This window comes from Musca domestica, unplaced genomic scaffold (assembly GCF_030504385.1).
Source record: "Musca domestica strain aabys unplaced genomic scaffold, Musca_domestica.polishedcontigs.V.1.1 115, whole genome shotgun sequence".
Classification (NCBI taxonomy): domain Eukaryota; kingdom Metazoa; phylum Arthropoda; class Insecta; order Diptera; family Muscidae; genus Musca; species Musca domestica.
In genome coordinates, this window is record NW_026712145.1 from 1,227,439 (window position 1) to 1,246,522 (window position 19,084).

Sequence of the window (19,084 nt, forward strand, 5' to 3'; positions counted from 1 at the left end):
AGGATCCAATAAACGTGGATTTTTTAAAAATATTTTTTCAAGCTCCCAAAGACCAGTTAATGTGTTTTTTTTTTTTTAAATATTTTTTTAAGGATCAAATGAACGTAGATTTTTTAAAGAATATTTTTTCAAGAACCCTTAGATAAACGTGAATTTTTTAAATATATTTTTTCAAGAACCCTTAGATAAACGTGGATTTTTTAAAAATATTTTTTCAAGAACCCTTAGATAAACGTGGATTTTTTAAAAATATTTTTTCAAGAACCCTTAGATAAACGTGGATTTTTTAAAAATATTTTTTCAAGAACCCTTAGATAAACGTGGATTTTGTAAAAATATTTTTTCAAGAACCCTTAGATAAACGTGGATTTTTTAAAAATATTTTTTCAAGAACCCTTAGATAAACGTGGATTTTTTAAAAATATTTTTTCAAGAACCCTTAGATAAACGTGGATTTTGTAAAAATATTTTTTCAAGAACCCTTAGATAAACGTGGATTTTTTAAAAATATTTTTTCAAGAACCCTTAGATAAACGTGGATTTTTTAAAAATATTTTTTCAAGAACCCTTAGATAAACGTGGATTTTGTAAAAATATTTTTTCAAGAACCCTTAGATAAACGTGGATTTTTTAAAAATATTTTTTCAAGGACACTAGGTCCAATAAACCTGAATTTTTTAAATAATATTTTTTCAAGTACCATCCAAACAATAAACGTGGATTTTTTAAAAAATATTTTTAAGGACCCTTAGATAGATGTGAATTCTTTAAAAAATATTTTTATAAGGGCCTTACATAAAAGTGGATTTTTTAAAAATATTTTTTCAAGGATCCAAAGATAAACGTCGATTTTTAAAAAAAAACGTGGATTTTTAAAAATATTTTGTCAAGAAAAACGTGGGTTTTTAAGAAAAACGTGGATTTTTTTAAAAATATTTTTTCAAGGACCCTAAGGAAAAAAATATTTCTAAGGGCTGGCAGAGCAAAGTATATTTTTAAAATTAGCTATTTTTCTCATTGTTCCCCTTCCGCCTGTACCACTCATGACCTCAGGACTTGCGAAAATGTTACACCTATATGCCAGATTTCCCACATCGTACACCATGACGAATAAATGCTAGTGCCGATCATGCTATTGATGCCAATGCTGATGATGATGTTATGTGGTCCTCCATCTCCATCCACATCTCGCTTGCCACGGTCGTTTGTGTTTTGCTTTTTTTTTTTTTTGATTTTCTTTCAGTTTATTGCGTCATTCAACAAATTTTCAAATTCATGCAATTTTTCATGGCATCAGACATTGATAGCATTTCATTGCAATTTGATTACCCACAAATTGAAACGGAACGGATAACAATATAAAAAAAGGCAAGGAGTGAGGGAGGTAGAGACAATTTTCCAGCAACTTGCTACAAGCCATGACAGCAGACAATTGCAACAAAGCCCCGGCCACAACAACATTGGCAGAGCAGCAGCAGCGGCAATGGCTGTTATTGTTGCTCCTGCCCCATCAAAGTAATTGTCTAATCGTTTTGCACCAGCACCGCTGCACCAATCGAAACGACTATCGGCAGCAGCACAATTCTCATGTTAAGGCTGAAGACACAATTCGCTGTGCATGTTTTATTGCAATTTAAAGGAAAATGCTGTGTTGTTGTTATTGCGGATTTTTAAGAGGAGACCTTTTGGGGGCGCCTTACCAGCCCATCAAATTTCGGGGAACGGAGACAGACGAATGGATAAGTGTGATTTCTTTTCACAGAATTACTTGGTCGGGTGGTCTCAAAATTGCTGAGGATTTTCTGTTTACATCCCCCTTTCGTGTCAAAATTTTGACTGTGGTTGTGTGAAATGTTAAAGTTTTTTCTTCGATTTTTTCTTTTTTTCAGGATGATGTAATTTTTATTTGTTTATTGTTGCTGGTGTTATTGTGGTGATTTTTTGTTGTATTTATTTTACTATTCTGCCCTCAGGTGTGATATTTGCATTGCAGTTTTTTTCTTTCATTTGCCAATTGATGGTTGGTTACATCAAAAAAGAAAAACACCGACTGGCTGGCAGTTGGTACGTCATTCATGACTCTGGGCTGATGTGCAATGAGCGGGGCAAAAAAAAAAATCACTTTCGCTTCCAAAGTGGAAAAAAAAAACAAAAGTGACTATTTCATTTGAAAATCAAAATTTTTGCGGAAAATAAAAAGAGGGAGGATTGGAAAAGGTGGAAGACTACCAAAAGGTGGAAGACTTCCAAGGGGCATTATACGGATATATAGACGAACCTTGAAGGTCTTCTCCTTATAGGTAAACTTCAAACCTTTGCGTTATATGGAGAACCTCTAAAGTCCTCCTTTTAAAGAGAACATTCAGTAGGTCTTCTTCCTAGACCAGACCTTAAAATATTTTCCTCTATAAAGTTTTTAGGACATCAAACATCATTTTTTTAGAGAGACTTTTGAAATCTTCTTTGTTTGAAGGCTGATAAAATTTTACTCAAATATATATTTTGTCTACAGGACTTTTGGCAATGAAAATGGGACATTTAGGTCCACGTTTTGGTATAGCCCCCATATAATGAAACTTCCTTATTTTCGATATTTTGGCGATTTCAGCGACATTATTCACCGGAATTGTTCCAAATTTGGTATTTGATGTTCGTAATGGATACTACAGCCTAAGACACAAATTTGTCTGTGCAGGTCCACGTCTTCGTATAGCCCCTATATAAATGTTCCTCCCAATATTCGGTACTTTTAAAATTTTAGCTACATTATTCTCCGATTTTTTTTTTTAAGTTTCGCATTTGAATATTGTAATGGCTTATGACAGGTCCATGTCGTCATATTAACCCTAATATAACGGTATACTTCTTGCATTTTTAAGATTTTAACAGAATTTTTAACGGGTTTTATTATTTTGAAAATTGCCAAATACGTTCCAAATTGTGGAGGGTATTCAAAGTTCGACCCGGCGGAACTTACAGCCTTTTTACTGGTTTTTTCCTTTTTGCCATTTTTTATTAAACGCCTTCAAAAGCGTTTCTTTATAAAAGAAAATCTAAAAAAGTCTTATTTTTATTGAGGACCTTCGAAATGTTGTGAAGACTTCAGTCAATAAATCTGGCTTTCAAGTAGTCTTTTCCTACAGAAGATGTAAAAATGTAGGATCCTCAGAAGATCTTGACCCTATACTTGAATTTGAAAAGTACTTTCCTCTACAAAATACTTTCAATAGGTATTTTCTCCATATAAAACCTCCTACCTCTTCAATGTATGGAAGGCCCTAAACAGGTATTTTTCTATAAAAAGATTTCGAAATTTATGGTTCTCCTTTAAAAGGTCTCTGTCTCTCCACATGACATATTCAAGTTACTTCTACAGAAGATAGCCAGGAGTGTTTTGTTTTAAATATAGAAGACATTGTGCTCCATTGGAGACCATCAAAATTGATTCCATATGGAAAGCCTTCAAAATAATTGTTTTTTCCTAGAAAGCATCCAAAGAGAATTTTTCTCATCAAGACTCAGAAAGGCTTTATAGGGGACTTTCGAAAGACTGTCTTTCTATGGAAGACCATCAACAGGTCATTTGTCTATAGAGGAGTTTCAGACGGATTTTGTAAGAAAACTTTGCAAACGCCATTTTCCCTCGGAAAACCTTGCAAAGATACAAGAGACCTTTAAAAGATGTTTTTCTCATTAGAAAATATTTTAGAGAGCTTCTGTCTATGGAAGACCTTTCAAAGTTAACTTTCATTTATCTCCTTTAAAAGGTCTCTGTCTCTATACATCACCCCAATATTTTATTCAACAAAAGTATATATTATTTTTCTATAAAAAATACATTTAAATTATTTCTACGTAGAAATATTTTTAAAAGCTCTTTTCTAAGAAAAGGAACTTTGAAGCGTACTTTCACCATGGAATATTTTCAAAATGATCTGGATATTTTTTCTTAATGAAAGACTTTTGATCTTTCTTTTGAGAAGTGCATTAAAACTTATTTTCTCCATTTATTCCAGGGTTTGTTTTTCCACAAAGCGGCAGTTTGTTTAAAATCGTCTATGTTGACTTTCTTTTTTTTTTTCAAAGAAGCATCACTTTTCCCAAAAATAAGACCCATTTTGACCTTTTTTCAAGTGGTCAACCCTCTTCCCAAAACTTTGACTCCTTTTTCCATAACGGTGACCATTTTTCCCAAAACGAAGACTTATTTTCACCAGTTGACAAATTTTGCCTTTTCAACCCTGTCAGTTTTAAGGAAGTACTAGCTTCTTACAAGAGGTTGACCTACAATGCCATTTTCCCCAAAAATGTATATTGACGTTTTACAAGGCGTAGACCAATCTTGACCTTTTCCAAAGGAGCACTTATTTCGCAAAATGTGGATCTATATTGACCTTTTTCCTAGAATGTAGCACCTTTAAAAACCCATACCTATGCAGACATTCTTACAACTTATAATGACTTGCTTATATAAATATTTCGTAGGAGAAGACTGCTATGCCAAAAGCTTGAAACTATATTTACCTTTTTTCCAAGGACCAATTTTGACCATATTTTTTTTTAAAATCGAGGTCTTAAATCGACCATATTTTTGAGGGAATCTTCTCATACCGAAAATATGAGCCTTTTTTGGCAATTGATTGTACAACGCTACAGTTCATACAAAAACCTGGATCCATGCTAACCCAGTTTAGCCAGTTTATCAAAAACTTGAGAAATTCCGCTTATGTAACAGATTCTGGTATGCTGGTCTTTTTAAAAATTTTGAGCTAATTTTTTTAGGGTAACTGAATTTTCATTTAACTTTCAGAAAGGATTTTGACTTTTTCTGACCTGAACGGTAATGCGGGTTCAGTAACATCAGCATCCTTAGAGGTGATGCCAAATAAATAACGACGGTAGTGGTTCCACGTTTTGGGTAAAATATGCCTTTTTTAGTAAAAATTGGAATAAGCAGGTTGACTATCTACACAAAAATCTCAATGTTGGTCCATATGCTGAGAATGGCAGGTCATCTGTTGGGAAAGAGTGAACATATGTCATGTTTTGTTATTAGCAATTTATCCCTGAAAAAGGCTAAAAAAATATTTTTTTAATGGGCCTTCCTTACAAAAATTGTCGAATTTGTAAATCTGTCGGTATTACCAGGACTTCATTTGATAAAATAGTGAATATGAAGCCACATTTTGTTTTTAGCGCCGTATAAGCGGAAAATATATAATATGGGTCCACGTTTGAGGATAAACAGGTGTTCTATTACATAAGAAAAATGGGTCCGCTTTTTTGTGTAACTGAATTTCCATTTGTCCCCCATAACAGATTTAGCCTACTGCTGCCCTGAAAGCTAGATAGTAAGGGAGCAGTAACAACGGCAGCAGCAGCATTAAAGGTGATTGCTTTTCGTTTTCTATTCACGTTGATGGCAGCAATTTGTGTGCCCCGCAATTGAAAATCGAGGAAAAACAACCACAACAACAACAACAACGGAAAAATGCTGGTTGCGGTTATGTTTACATTTTCAGTTTCGTTAGGCCTCAGTGAGATTTGTCAGTTATTTTTCCCCTGTCATTTTCAATATTAACATATCGATTGGTGGTTTCTGTTTGAAAATCCCTCCCCCCTCCGAAAACCCGGAGGAAAGGTCATTGCGGTCATTTTGACTCCAGCTAAAAAAAGATTGACGGATAAGGGGCATGACGAGAGGCACACAAATCACAAAAACAACAAATTCTACTTGGAATGTGATTTTGAAAGGTGGATTTGATATAGTTGTGGTTTTCGGAACGTATTTTTTGCAAATATTTACATACCTACAGATATGTTACTCTCTCAAGCCCATGATTGGTATTCCCTTTTTGCTTTGTTTTCTCTCCTTCGCCCTTTTGCAAAAAAAAAACGGTATAAAATTGTGATATTGTTTAAATGTCAATTTATTTATTTGCTCTGCCATTCGTCGTTCGGAGGACAGACTCTAATCCCCCAGATTTTTTTGTTTTGTCAATTATATGATGTGTTTAATTGCCATTAAAATTGATAGAGTGAGCTCCAAAAAAAAAAAAAAAAAAAAAAAAAAACATATTGAGCAGGTGAGTGCAGCATTGATAGCCAGGACATGTCAATACCTGTGTGAGGGACTCAATGACCAGATTGATTAGTGTGGGACCTTGGATTGTTTGTTTTATTGTTGCCCTGTGACCGTTGATGGCTCGATTTTAATTTGAATTGTTGAATTCCATTATCATCAGTGCATCGCCATCATCTCCATCATCATCAGCAGGTGATAATTAACTCATTATTATTTACACAGCCTGATATATCCATGGAAATTGTAAAAATGGCACCCTCAATGCAAAAACAGGCCAAAAAGTTTAATTACTGGAAAATTGTTGCAATTCATTATGTTTTGTGTGTCTAGAGGATGGATGAACAGCTCTGGTATTAGTTGTAATTATGTTGGTCGAATTTACACAAAATTGGAAAATGTAAATAACAAAATTGCAATTGATTTAATTACGGGGTGAAAAGATGGACAGCCTTTTACAGGAGTAATTGTTATTAGATATGGACCGTTTTTGGGAAAATATAAAGACGGGACCACGTTTTGGAATAAAAAAAATTGACATTAGAGGTTAACCATTTCGGATATAAAACCAGTAAAGAAAGTCTAAAAGTCGGGCGGGGCCAATTTTATGGTACACTACACCACGTTGCTAATTTAGTTGAGCTCCACATAACAATTAAAAGTTTTTTTTTAAAGTTCAAAGGACTAAATATGCCGAAGCATTTGTATCTTTTAAATTCGGACTTATATTGCCCATTTGGTGCAAAAATAATTTGAAATCAGATAAAGATATATATGGGAGCTATATCCAAATCTGCACCGATCTCGATAAAATTTAGCAAACGTATTTCTGAGCTGTATTTGATATATTTCCCTGAATATCGTTGTTACGGAGTGCATATTACGGTTGTGGGTAACAAATACAATAAATCGGATGAACAATATATATGGGAGCTATAGCTATATCTGAACCGATCTTCACCAAATTTGACATACTAGCTTCTAGACTCAATTCGGTCGTATGTGCCAAATTCCATCCCATTTGGGCAAATATTAAACGTTTGGTGCACAATAATTGGTAAATCGGACGAAATTATATATGGGAGCTATATCCAAATCTGAACCGATCTCGATAAAATTTAGCAACGGTATTTCTGAGCTGCATTTCATATATATTCCCTTGAATATCGTTGTTACGGAGTGCATATTACGGCTGTGGGTAACAAATACAATAAATCGGAAGAACAATATATATGGGAGCTATAGCTATATCTGAACCGATTTTCATCAAATTTGACATACAAGCTTCTAGACTCAATTCGGTCGTATGTGCCAAATTCCATCCCATTTGGGCAAATATTAGACGTTTGGTGCACAATAAAAAGTAAATAGGACGAAGTTATGTATGGGAGCTGTATCTAAATTTTTACCGATTAACTCCAATTTCAATAGGGTTCGTCCTTGGGTGGTCCTTGAAACAATATTTTTTAAAAAATCCACGTTTATTGGTTGGATGATCCTTGAAAAAATATTCTTTAAAAAATCCACGTTTATTGCTTGGATGGTCCTTGAAAAAATATTCTTTAAAAAAACCACGTTTATTGCTCGGATGGTCCTTGAAAAAATATTTTTTAAAAAATCCACGTTTATTGGTCTTTGTTGCTTAAAAAAATATTCTTTAAAAAATTCACGTTTATTTGGATCCTTGAAAAATATTCTTTAAATAATCCACGTTTATTGGTCTTTGGGCCCTTGAAAAAATATTCTTTTAAAATTCCACGTTTATGCTCCTTTGGTCCTTGAAAAAATATTCTTTAAAAAATACACGTTTATTTTTGGTCCTTGAAAAAAATCCACGTTTATTGCTCCTTTGGTCCTTGAAAAAATATTCTTTTAAAATTCCACGTTTATGCTCCTTTGGTCCTTGAAAAAATATCCTTTAAAAAATACACGTTTATTTTTGGTCCTTGAAAAAAATCCAAGTTTATTGCTCCTTTGGTCCTTGAAAAAATATTCTTTTAAAATTCCACGTTTATTGGTTGGATGGTCCTTGAAAAAATATTCTTTAAAAAATCCACGTTTATTGGTTGGAGGGTCCTTGAAGAAATATATTCTTTAAAAAATCCACGTTTATTGGTTGGAGGGTCCTTGAAGAAATATATACTTTAAAAAATCCACGTTTATTGGTTGGAGGGTCCTTGAAGAAATATATACTTTAAAAAATCCACGTTTATTGCTTGGATGGTCCTTGAAAAAATATTCTTTAAAAAATCCACGTTTATTGCTTGGATGGTCCTTGAAAAAATATTCTTTAAAAAATCCACGTTTATTGCTCGGATGGTCCTTGAAAAAATATTTTTTAAAAAATCCACGTTTATTGGTCTTTGTTGCTTAAAAAAATATTCTTTAAAAAATTCACGTTTATTTGGATCCTTGAAAAATATTCTTTAAATAATCCACGTTTATTGGTCTTTGGGCCCTTGAAAAAATAATCTTTAAATAATCCACGTTTATTGGTCTTTGGGCCCTTGAAAAAATAATCTTTAAAAAATCCACGTTTATTGGTCCTTGGGTCCTTGCAAAAATATTCTTTAAAAAATCCACGTTTATTGATCTTTGGGTCCTTGAAAAAATATTCTTTAAAAAATCCACGTTTATTGGTCTTTGGGTCCTTGCAAAAATATTCTTTAGAAAATCCACGTTTATTGGCCTTTGGGTCCTTGCAAAAATATTCTTTAAAAAATCCACGTTTATTGGTCTATGGGTCCTTGTAAAGATATTCTTTAAAAATCCACGTTTATTGGTCTTTGGTTCATTGAAGATATTTTCCTTAAAAATCCACGTTTATTGCTCTATGGGTCCTTGCAAAAATATTTTTTAAAAATCCACGTTTATTGCTTGGATGGTCCTTGAAAAAATATTCTTTAAAAAATCCACTTTTATTGGTCCTTTAAAAAATCAACGTTTATTGGTTTTTGGGTCCTTGAAAAAAATATTTTCTAAAAATCCACGTTTATTGCTTGGATGGCCCTTGAAAAAATATTTTTTAAAAAATCCACTTTTATTGGTCCTTGAAAAAATATTCTTTAAAAAATCAACGTTTATTGGTTTTTGGGTCCTTGAAAAAATATTCTTTAAAAAATCCAAGTTTATTGGTCTTATTCTTTTAAAATCCACGTCTTTAAAAAATCCAAGTTTATTGGTCCTTGGGTCCTTGAAAAAAATTTTTTTTTAAGAAATCCATGTTTATTGTTCTTTGGGTCCTGGAAAAATATTCTTTGAAGATCCACGTTTATTGTTCTTTGGTTCCTTGAAAAAAATATTCTTTAAAAAATTCAAGTTAATTGGTCTTTGGATCCTTGAAAAAAAAGACATTCATTAAATTTCACGTTAATTGCTCCTTTGGTCCCTGAAAAAATATTCTTTAAAAATCCACGTTTATTGCTCCGAGTGTCCTTGAAAAAATATTCTTTAGAAATCCACGTTTAGTGGTGTTTGGGTCCTTGAGAAATATTCTTTAAAAATCCACTTTTATTGCTCCGAGGGTCCTTGAAAAAATATTCTTTGAAAATCCACGTTTATTGCTCTGAGTGTCCTTGAAAAAATATTCTTTAGAAATCCACGTTTAGTGGTTTTTGGGTCCTTGAGAAATATTCTTTAAAAATCCACGTTTATTGCTCCGAGGGCCCTTGAGAAATATTCTTTAAAAAATCCACGTTTATTGGTCCTTGAAAAAATATTCTTTAAAAATCCATGTTTATTGCTCCGAGGGTCCTTGAGAAATATTCTTTAAAAAATCCACGTTTATTGGTACTTGAAAAAATATTCTTTAAAAAATCCACGTTTATTGGTACTTGAAAAAATATTCTTAAAAAATCCACGTTTATTGGTCCTTGAAAACACTTCTCCCAAAAACATTTATAATCTTTTTATAATCTTTTATTTATAGAAATGACCCACAAAAACTTCTAATTGCCCCGCATTGACACTTTTGTAGGCGTTTTAATTCCAATAATTTAAAACTCCAAAAACCACTTTCTTAATTGGCATAGAACAACAAACAGCCAAGTTGCCGACTGTTGTTTTGCCAGAAACCAAATGCAGGCTAATTACCCAGTGATTGCTGAACTGAAACTATGCCAACTTGCAGCGGAGAGAATTTTCTTTTCCCTAATTTAATTTTCTTATGCACCAGAAATTTTCACAATGAAAATGAAAATATAGAACCAACAACGGAACTGACAAACAAACAAATGGTACGACATAAGAATTGTTCACACTTTTGGCCAAATAAAATAAGAACAAGGAAAGAAGGAAGTAACCCTTCAAATTGGCAAAGAGGAACCAACATTTCTAACAAATTTCCTTTTCGTTTGTTTTGTGTGATTTTTTCCTAATTTGGCAGGGCAGGATAGCAAAACGAAAGCGACAGGCAGCTCTGCCTGCAGCAAAGTTCCCTTGATTATTTTATAACCCGGCTTGATTATTTCTCTAAGACAAGTTTCTTGTCGTTGTTATTATTATTTTTCCCCTAAATTTAGGAAATTTCTTCTTGGCACCTAACACCAAAATAAAAAAAAATAAACGAAAACATATATATTTCCTCTCACATAAAAAGGATAACACTCAACAGTGAAAATGCCAGGAAAAACAGATTGTCGGGAAAAACAAAAAAAAAATTCCATCCAACATCCCAGCAGCAAAAAATGAACAAAAGTTCAGTACTTCAGAAGTGCCCTTGTTGGCCCAGTATCCAAGTTGTTCTTCATTTGCTTTGTTTTTTGGCAGCCAACGAAAAAAAAACCGACGACGTCCTTTTAACCCGATTTACTTAAAATGTTTTCTTTAAGTGCTTTTTCATTTAGTTTCTATGTTTTCCCGTCTCGATGTTGATGATGACACCCCGTCTCGCCATCTGTGGACCACCAGAGAAAATTCTATCTGTCGTTTCAATATTTTTCTGCGAACTGTCTTCATCACTAACAGTTCTTACACTTTCCTTAATTTTGTCGGATTGTCGGATTCTTATGCGACATGACGGGTTGAATATGGCATAACAAAAAGTGAAGGGCTTTTAGGGTTGCCAAGATATTTTAAAGACCAAATAAACGTGGATTTTTTAAAGAATATTTTTTCAAGGACCAACAATAAACGTGGATTTTTCAAAGAATATTTTTTCAAGCATCAAATAAACGTGGATTTTTTAAAGAATATTTTTTCAAGGACCAAATAAACGTGGATTTTTTAAAGAATATTTTTTCAAGGACCAAATAAACGTGGATTTTTTAAAGAATATTTTTTCAAGGACCAAATAAACGTGGATTTTTTAAAGAATATTTTTTCAAGGACCAAATAAACGTGGATTTTTTAAAGAATATTTTTTCAAGGACCCAAAGACCAATAAACGTGGATTTTTTAAAGAATATTTTTTCAAGGACCAAATAAACGTGGATTTTTTAAAGAATATTTTTTCAAGGACCAAATAAACGTGGATTTTTTAAAGAATATTTTTTCAAGGACCAAATAAACGTGGATTTTTTAAAGAATATTTTTTCAAGGACCAAATAAACGTGGATTTTTTAAAGAATATTTTTTCAAGGACCAAATAAACGTGGATTTTTTAAAGAATATTTTTTCAAGGACCCATAGACGTAAACATGGATTTTTTAAAGAATATTTTTTCAAGGACCCATAGACGTAAACATGGATTTTTTAAAGAATATTTTTTCAAGGACCCATAGACGTAAACATGGATTTTTTAAAGAATATTTTTTCAAGGACCCATAGACGTAAACATGGATTTTTTAAAGAATATTTTTTCAAGGACCCATAGACGTAAACATGGATTTTTTAAAGAATATTTTTTCAAGGACCCATAGACGTAAACATGGATTTTTTAAAGAATATTTTTTCAAGGACCCATAGACGTAAACATGGATTTTTTAAATAATATTTTTTCAAGGACCCATAGACGTAAACATGGATTTTTTAAAGAATATTTTTTCAAGGACCCATAGACGTAAACATGGATTTTTTAAAGAATATTTTTTCAAGGACCCATAGACGTAAACATGGATTTTTTAAAGAATATTTTTTCAAGGACCAAATAAACATGGATTTTTTAAAGAATATTTTTTCAAGGACCCATAGACGTAAACATGGATTTTTTAAAGAATATTTTTTCAAGGACCCATAGACGTAAACATGGATTTTTAAAAGAATATTTTTTCAAGGACCAAATAAACGTGGATTTTTTAAAGAATATTTTTTCAAGGACCCATAGACGTAAACATGGATTTTTTAAAGAATATTTTTTCAAGGACCCATAGACGTAAACATGGATTTTTTAAAGAATATTTTTTCAAGGACCCATAGACGTAAACATGGATTTTTTAAAGAATATTTTTTCAAGGACCCATAGACGTAAACATGGATTTTTTAAAGAATATTTTTTCAAGGACCAATAAACGTGGATTTTTAAAATATATTTTTCAAGGAGCCTCGGAACAATAACCGTAAATTTTTTACAAAATATTTTTTTTTTTTTTGCTTAAAAATATTTTTCCAAGGACCAATAAATGTGGATTTTTAAACATTTTTTTTTTTTTGTTATGTAAAAAATAGAAGGCAACCCTTTGTTAACCGAGACGCCGGTCAACCATGTTCAGCACAAAGGGCTGCAACATTTCCTTGCAATGCAAGTTTGTGTAAGTGTTTGTGTTTCCACATTGTTCTTGTTACATGTTTTCATTCCTTTTTCCCGTAGAAGTTTTCAAAAAGCCTCTTAATTAAGTGATGTTTTTTGTTTTATTTTCAAACTTTTTTTCTTTTGGTGTTTCAAGGCTGAGCCACTGTAAAGGATAAACATTTACAAAAGGATATTTTTAATTGGAAATTGTTTAAAACGTAGATCTCTGGCCGGAAAAAGGTCGTCGAAGAATGTTTTTCGGTTTTTGAAGTTTTCTTAAAGCGAAATGTTTCTTTCTTCTTTGTCCTTCTTTGATGACATTAATCATTATGACCCAGACATCAAAGTTCAAAGGAGGAAAAGTTAAACAGAATGGAGATTAAGGAAATTATAGTTAAAACTTGTGGACATTTTATGTTTGGAGGTTTTTTCAGGTATCCATTAAAAGTAATTTTAGTTGTTAACAACACTTTCAAAAAATATATCCAAACATCTATACATATCTCCATATTCGAATGACAGATCTATTGAAAAATATTAAATTTAAATCACAGCTAGTAACGATTAATTACAACAGCTCGGGTATTGAATTTCTTGGCAGCGGGTTTGGCTGGTTGCTCCATAAATGTCAACATTTTTAACTTGTTTTGCCATTAAACAGCAGCAACTACAACACCACGAGCAACAAAAAAAACTGACAGAACTTGGAAAAAAAAATAAATGAATAATTAATTACAACATAAACTATTAAAAAGTGACGTTAATATTTTTCTTAGGTGGCTGTTAAATGAACCAAACACCAACCAACCAACAACAACTCGAAATGGCAAAATGCCTCGATGTTTAGCAGAAATCTTGTCAGGCATGACTGACGTTCAAGATTTGAAGGGGTTCATGAAAATGGATGCAGCTCTCAGACGCTTGCATTGTGTCTGCTAATGATGGAATACTAAACATCAAATTTATGGCCAATTTTTATTCTCTTCAAAGTGCCACTGGATTTTGTGTTGCCACCAATTCTGCTGCGCTGTAGAGAAACGTGTTATTCTCCTAACATGGCGTGCTTCTATCGCAACAATAATCTGCCAACAATCATATAATAACTGGGCGAAATGATAACAACAACAGCAGCAACAAATCACAAAATAAATTGAAATGAAACTGTGAAACGGTGTAATAAACCAGAACATCACCCAATAAATCTACAATTTGTAATTAATGTGAATGTTGATCTGTGGGCTACGACCAGCAACAAAAATACATAGATAGCCACTCACATTAGACCCGACTAGACCAGACGTTATTGAAATTAAGTCAAATGCGTGAACAGAATTTTAAGTTGTCTGCGACTTAAATATTTATTTCGAAATTATTTCGTGGCGGCTTCTTTTGGGTGACAATTCTGGTTTTTAATCGCTTTGGAGTAAAATGAACAACTAGGTATGTAGACAGATATAAGCTTTCAGAATCTGAAAAATTTTAAATTTCAAAATATCAAATTGTAATAAGTTTGAGAATTATGAGACATTTTGTCTCTCTTAAAAAAACAATGAGGAAAAGTCAAAATTCGGGCTACCCGACTATATGATACCCTACACCACTATGCATATTTAGTAGAGCTCCCACCTCGATTTTCACTAAACTCGACGGAAACTTTTTTCTTTTATAAAAAATAACATTAGTATAGAGTACATGATATCACTTCGGGAAGGATTATATATATAATATAAAAAATATATATCGGAGCCTAGTTGCACTTGATGGAAATGGTCCTCCATTTGGGCTGAGATTAGCCATTATTTGCACAATAAACCTAAAATCGGATTAAGGATATGTATCGAAGCTCTATCCGAATCTGAGTCTACCGATAGGTATTTCTGGGCTGTATGTGGTACAAAAAATATCATTCTTGAAAAACACCAAATGGGAGCTAAAGCTTTATCTGAGTGAATGTACTTAAGCAAATTTTTTTTAAGTCCCAGATATTTTCCAGGAATACCATTTTCAAAAATTTCATAAAAATATACGCGTTCCTGGAAAAATCTGGATTTTCGAGGAAAAAGTGCTAAAACTCCATACATTTCCTGTCAGATGATGCTTGAAATGTTAGTGTGTACAATTACTGGTCAGTAGGCCCTTTAAACGATTTCCATAATAAAATTTATGGAAATAATAAGAAGTTTTGTTCTTAAATGACCATTCATGTGAAGGAAACCATTAAAAATTTTTGTCTTAAAAAATCGGCTATCGTTGGTGAAATCTTAATGACTCACAATTTGTTGACCTTGGAACACTTTTTGTTCAAATCAGTTCAAAAATGTTCCCTAAGAAATATGATTTCTGGCAAGAAATTACATAAAAAATTATTAATATCTATAAGAATTTTTGTTACAATATCCTTTAAAAAGTTCTTAAAGTGCTTGGATTTTTGTTCAGCGTGGACGAAGAACGAACGAACTTCAAACACGAAATTTGAAATAATTCCGGTAAATAATGTCGCTAAAATCATGAAAATACCGAATATTGGGAGGTACCGTTATAAGGGGCTATACGAAGATGTGGACCTGCATACGAATTTTTTTGTCATAGGTTATAGTACCCATTAAGATCTTCTAATACGAAATTGTAACTATCCATGTATGCAAAATTTTAGTCTTCTATCTCAATTCGTTCGAAATATAGTGTGATTACAACGGACATACGGACAGACAGACGAACATCGTCTAGAATTTTAGGCTTATCCAGAATATATATACTTTGTAGGGTCTATTATGAAGGGAGGAGTTACAAACGGAATAACAAACCTAATATACTCTCCATAGAATGGTGGAGGGTATAAACAAATATTTTTGTTTAAGAAATCCTTAACAATTTTTTTAATTATTCACGATTTGTTGTCAGGAGATCCGTAAAATATTCTTAAAAATCTACCTTATTGATAAGGAGATCTTTGAAAAGAAACATTCCAAATTCAAGCAAATTTGATCAAAAGTCCTAAGATTTTTTAAACTTGTCATAAGACCACTGAACTCTGGAGTTTGTTGGAATAAAATCGTAGTAAATCAACTAGTTTTATTCCAGAGGTCCATGGAAAAAATCTCTTAAAAAGCTAATATGTTTAGAAAGGATTTTTGAATAATTGTTTAAAACCAATAATATTTTTAAATATATCGATTTATGATAAGAAGATCGTTGAGAAACATTTTACCAAAAGGTCCTTGAAAAAATTCTCAAGTATGTAGGAATTTTCTGGGGAAAATGTCCTTAAAAAGACATTGTGGTTATGATGTCCACGATTTGTTGTAAGAATGTTCTTGAAGAAAAATGTCTTATAAATCTCTTATTTGGATCAGAAGGTTCTTTAAAATAATTTAATTTGAAATAAATTACGATATATGATATTTGAAATTTTAAAAAATTTTACGTTTTATAGTTAGGGGTCCTTGCAAGAAAATGATTAAAAATCACCTCCGATCAACACAATGAATTGGATGACTTTTCTGGATTTGATGGTTCCAAGAGACGATTAAATCCATCCAAAAGTATATTTTTATTATTGTTACTATTATTTATTTTTTATTTGTTTATTTATTTATTATTATTATTTCTTTTTTTTAGAAAAATAAGTATTTGTTTAGGAGGTCCCTGAACAAATTGTCTTGGAAACTTTACGCTGCATACTCAGTAAATCCGCAAATTAGAGTCCCTCATAAACCCAAGAGTTGAGTAATTTTTTTTTTAACAAAGCCTCAATAAAAATAGTTTTCAGTCAGAACGTTCTTCTGTTTTTCAATAAAAAAAATTAAAAAGTCCACCATTCTTAAAAAAATTTTTCTTGGACAATAAGTCCTTAAAAAAATTGGAATAATTCAGAATATAAGTCCGCCCTTTTTTAAGATGGATAGTTCCTTAAACTTATGGCATCCTTTTTTTCTTCAGTTTTTAGAGGTACCTTACCTCATTTTGATGGAAATGTGTGAAGTTCAGAAAAATCTGGACTAATTTAACCTTTTATGAATGTTATGATTTTTCAACATTTTAACCAGTTGTTTATGTTGAAAAATTGTAGACTCGAAATGTGGCTCGAAATTCGAACTCTTTGAAAGTTTCATAGAAATTATACGATGTGCTAAGTTTAGACCAAATAGTATAATTTTTTATAAGCTGTTATGCGCAGCAAATCAGAATCGAATAATTTCAAAAACGTTTCAAATATCAGTGTTCTCTGGAACCTGTTACATCTTATTTAAATGGGTCTAAGATATCTTCGGTGTGTAAATAATCTGAGAAATTGCCTATAGTGTATCGTTTTTAGACCGTATTCAGATCAATGTAATATTCCAATAGTAAAGTTTGTTTTTAATTTGTTTTTGTTTTATTTTCAGGTTTTCACTTATGTACGTAAGTAAAGAATTATATCATGTTTTCTATTGACTATTAAATATGTAGATAAATAAAATATATATTGCTCAAACCTAATTTATATGCCCTGTATCAATGATAAATCCAGCGAATACCACACATCCACCTAAATATATTTTTATCAATTCATCTATAGATCTGCCAATGTACCTATCTATCAAAAACATGGACAGCTTCCTAGACATACTAAATACACCCATAATATCCTCGCTCCTCAATGGGTTAATCCTACGTACGCAAAATGTTATCGTTGCAGAGTTGTAATTCACAGGCTAATTCATTATCTGGGTTAAAGTAATAATTCTTCTATGGCTTCGCAACTTTTTAGCTCACCCCTCTACCATCTCCCCTCTCTAGCAAGATTTGTAGTCTCATTGCGCGTTCACAATTACTTTGCCGCTGGTTAATAGTTTAGCTGAAAACTGGCCAAACAAATATTATATTTAAACTATAATTCAACATGATTTGCAGCTACGCGAATGAAACACTATTAACCATCAGCTGCAGCCGTTTTACATTGACAAAGAAATATTGCGAATTAGATGGCTGGTTTCGGTTTTTCATGGGATTTGTTTGAGACTCAAGGAGGTGGATGTGAAAATCATCGTTGGAGGGAGGGTCATTGTAAGGGTCAAGTATGGAAAATTGGAAATTCAAAAGATATTTCAGGCATAGAAGGCCGTCTAGCCTTAAGAGACCTGTAGGAGTGTTTTTAGCCCAAGAAGACCTGAGGAATGACTTCTAGCTGCAGAAGGTCTAAGGAATGTCTTCTAGCCAGCAATTTTCTAGCCTAAGAAGACCTGAAGCAGGCCTTCTATCCTTAAGAGACCTGTAGAAGTTCTTCAAGCCTAAGAAGACCTTAAGAAGGTCTTCGGGCCCTATAAGGCCTGAATGTCTTCTAGACAGGTCTTCTAACCTGAAAACATTCTTCTAGGTATAGAAGGCCTGAAGAAGGTCTTCTGGCCCTATAAGACAAGTAGAAGGTCTTATAGACAGATCTTCTAACCTGAAAAAATCTTCTAGCTATAGAAGTCCTGAAGAAGGTCTTCTTATCATAGAAGACCTGTATGAGGTCTTCTAGCCATAGATGGCCTGTAGGAGGTCTTCTAGCCATAAAAGACCTGTAGATGGTCTTCTAACATTCAGCCAAAGAAGACTAGCCATAGAAGACCTATAGGAGGTCTTCAAGCATTAGAAGACCCGAAGAAGGTATTTTTGCCACAGAATACCTGTGAAGGTCTTATAGCCATAGAAGACCCGAAGAAGATTGTTTAGCCACACAATACCTGTTGAAGGTCTTCTATCCACAGAAGACCTGTTAAAGGTCTTCCATCCGTAGAAGATCCGGAAAAAAATCTACTAGCCTTAGAAGACCCGAAGAAGATTTCGGAGTCACAGAAGACATGTAGAAGATCTTCTAGTCACTGAAGATCTCTAAAACGTATTCTAGCCTTAGAAGACCTGTAGAAAGTCTTGTAGCTACAGAAGACCTGTTGAAGGTATTCTAGCATTAGAAGAGCAGAAAACCATACCATAAAGAATAGGTGTTGTAGGTATTCTAGCCATAGAAGTCCTGTGGAAGGTCTTCGGGCTCTATAAGACCTGTGAAGGGTCTTCTGGTCCTAGAAGACCTGTGGAAAGTTTTCTGGCCCTAGAATACATGTGGGAGGTCTTCTGGCCCTAGAAGACCTGTGGAAAATCTTCTAGCCATAGAAGAACTGTAGAAGGTCTTGTAGCCATAGAAGACCTGTGGAAGGTCTTGTAGCCATAGAAGACCTGTGGAAAATCTTCTAGCCATACAAGACCTGTGGAAAATCTTCTAGCCATAGAAGACCTTTGGAAGGTCTTCTAGCCATAGAAGACCTGTGCAAGGTCTTCTAGCCATATAAGACCTGTGAAAGGTCTTCTAGCCA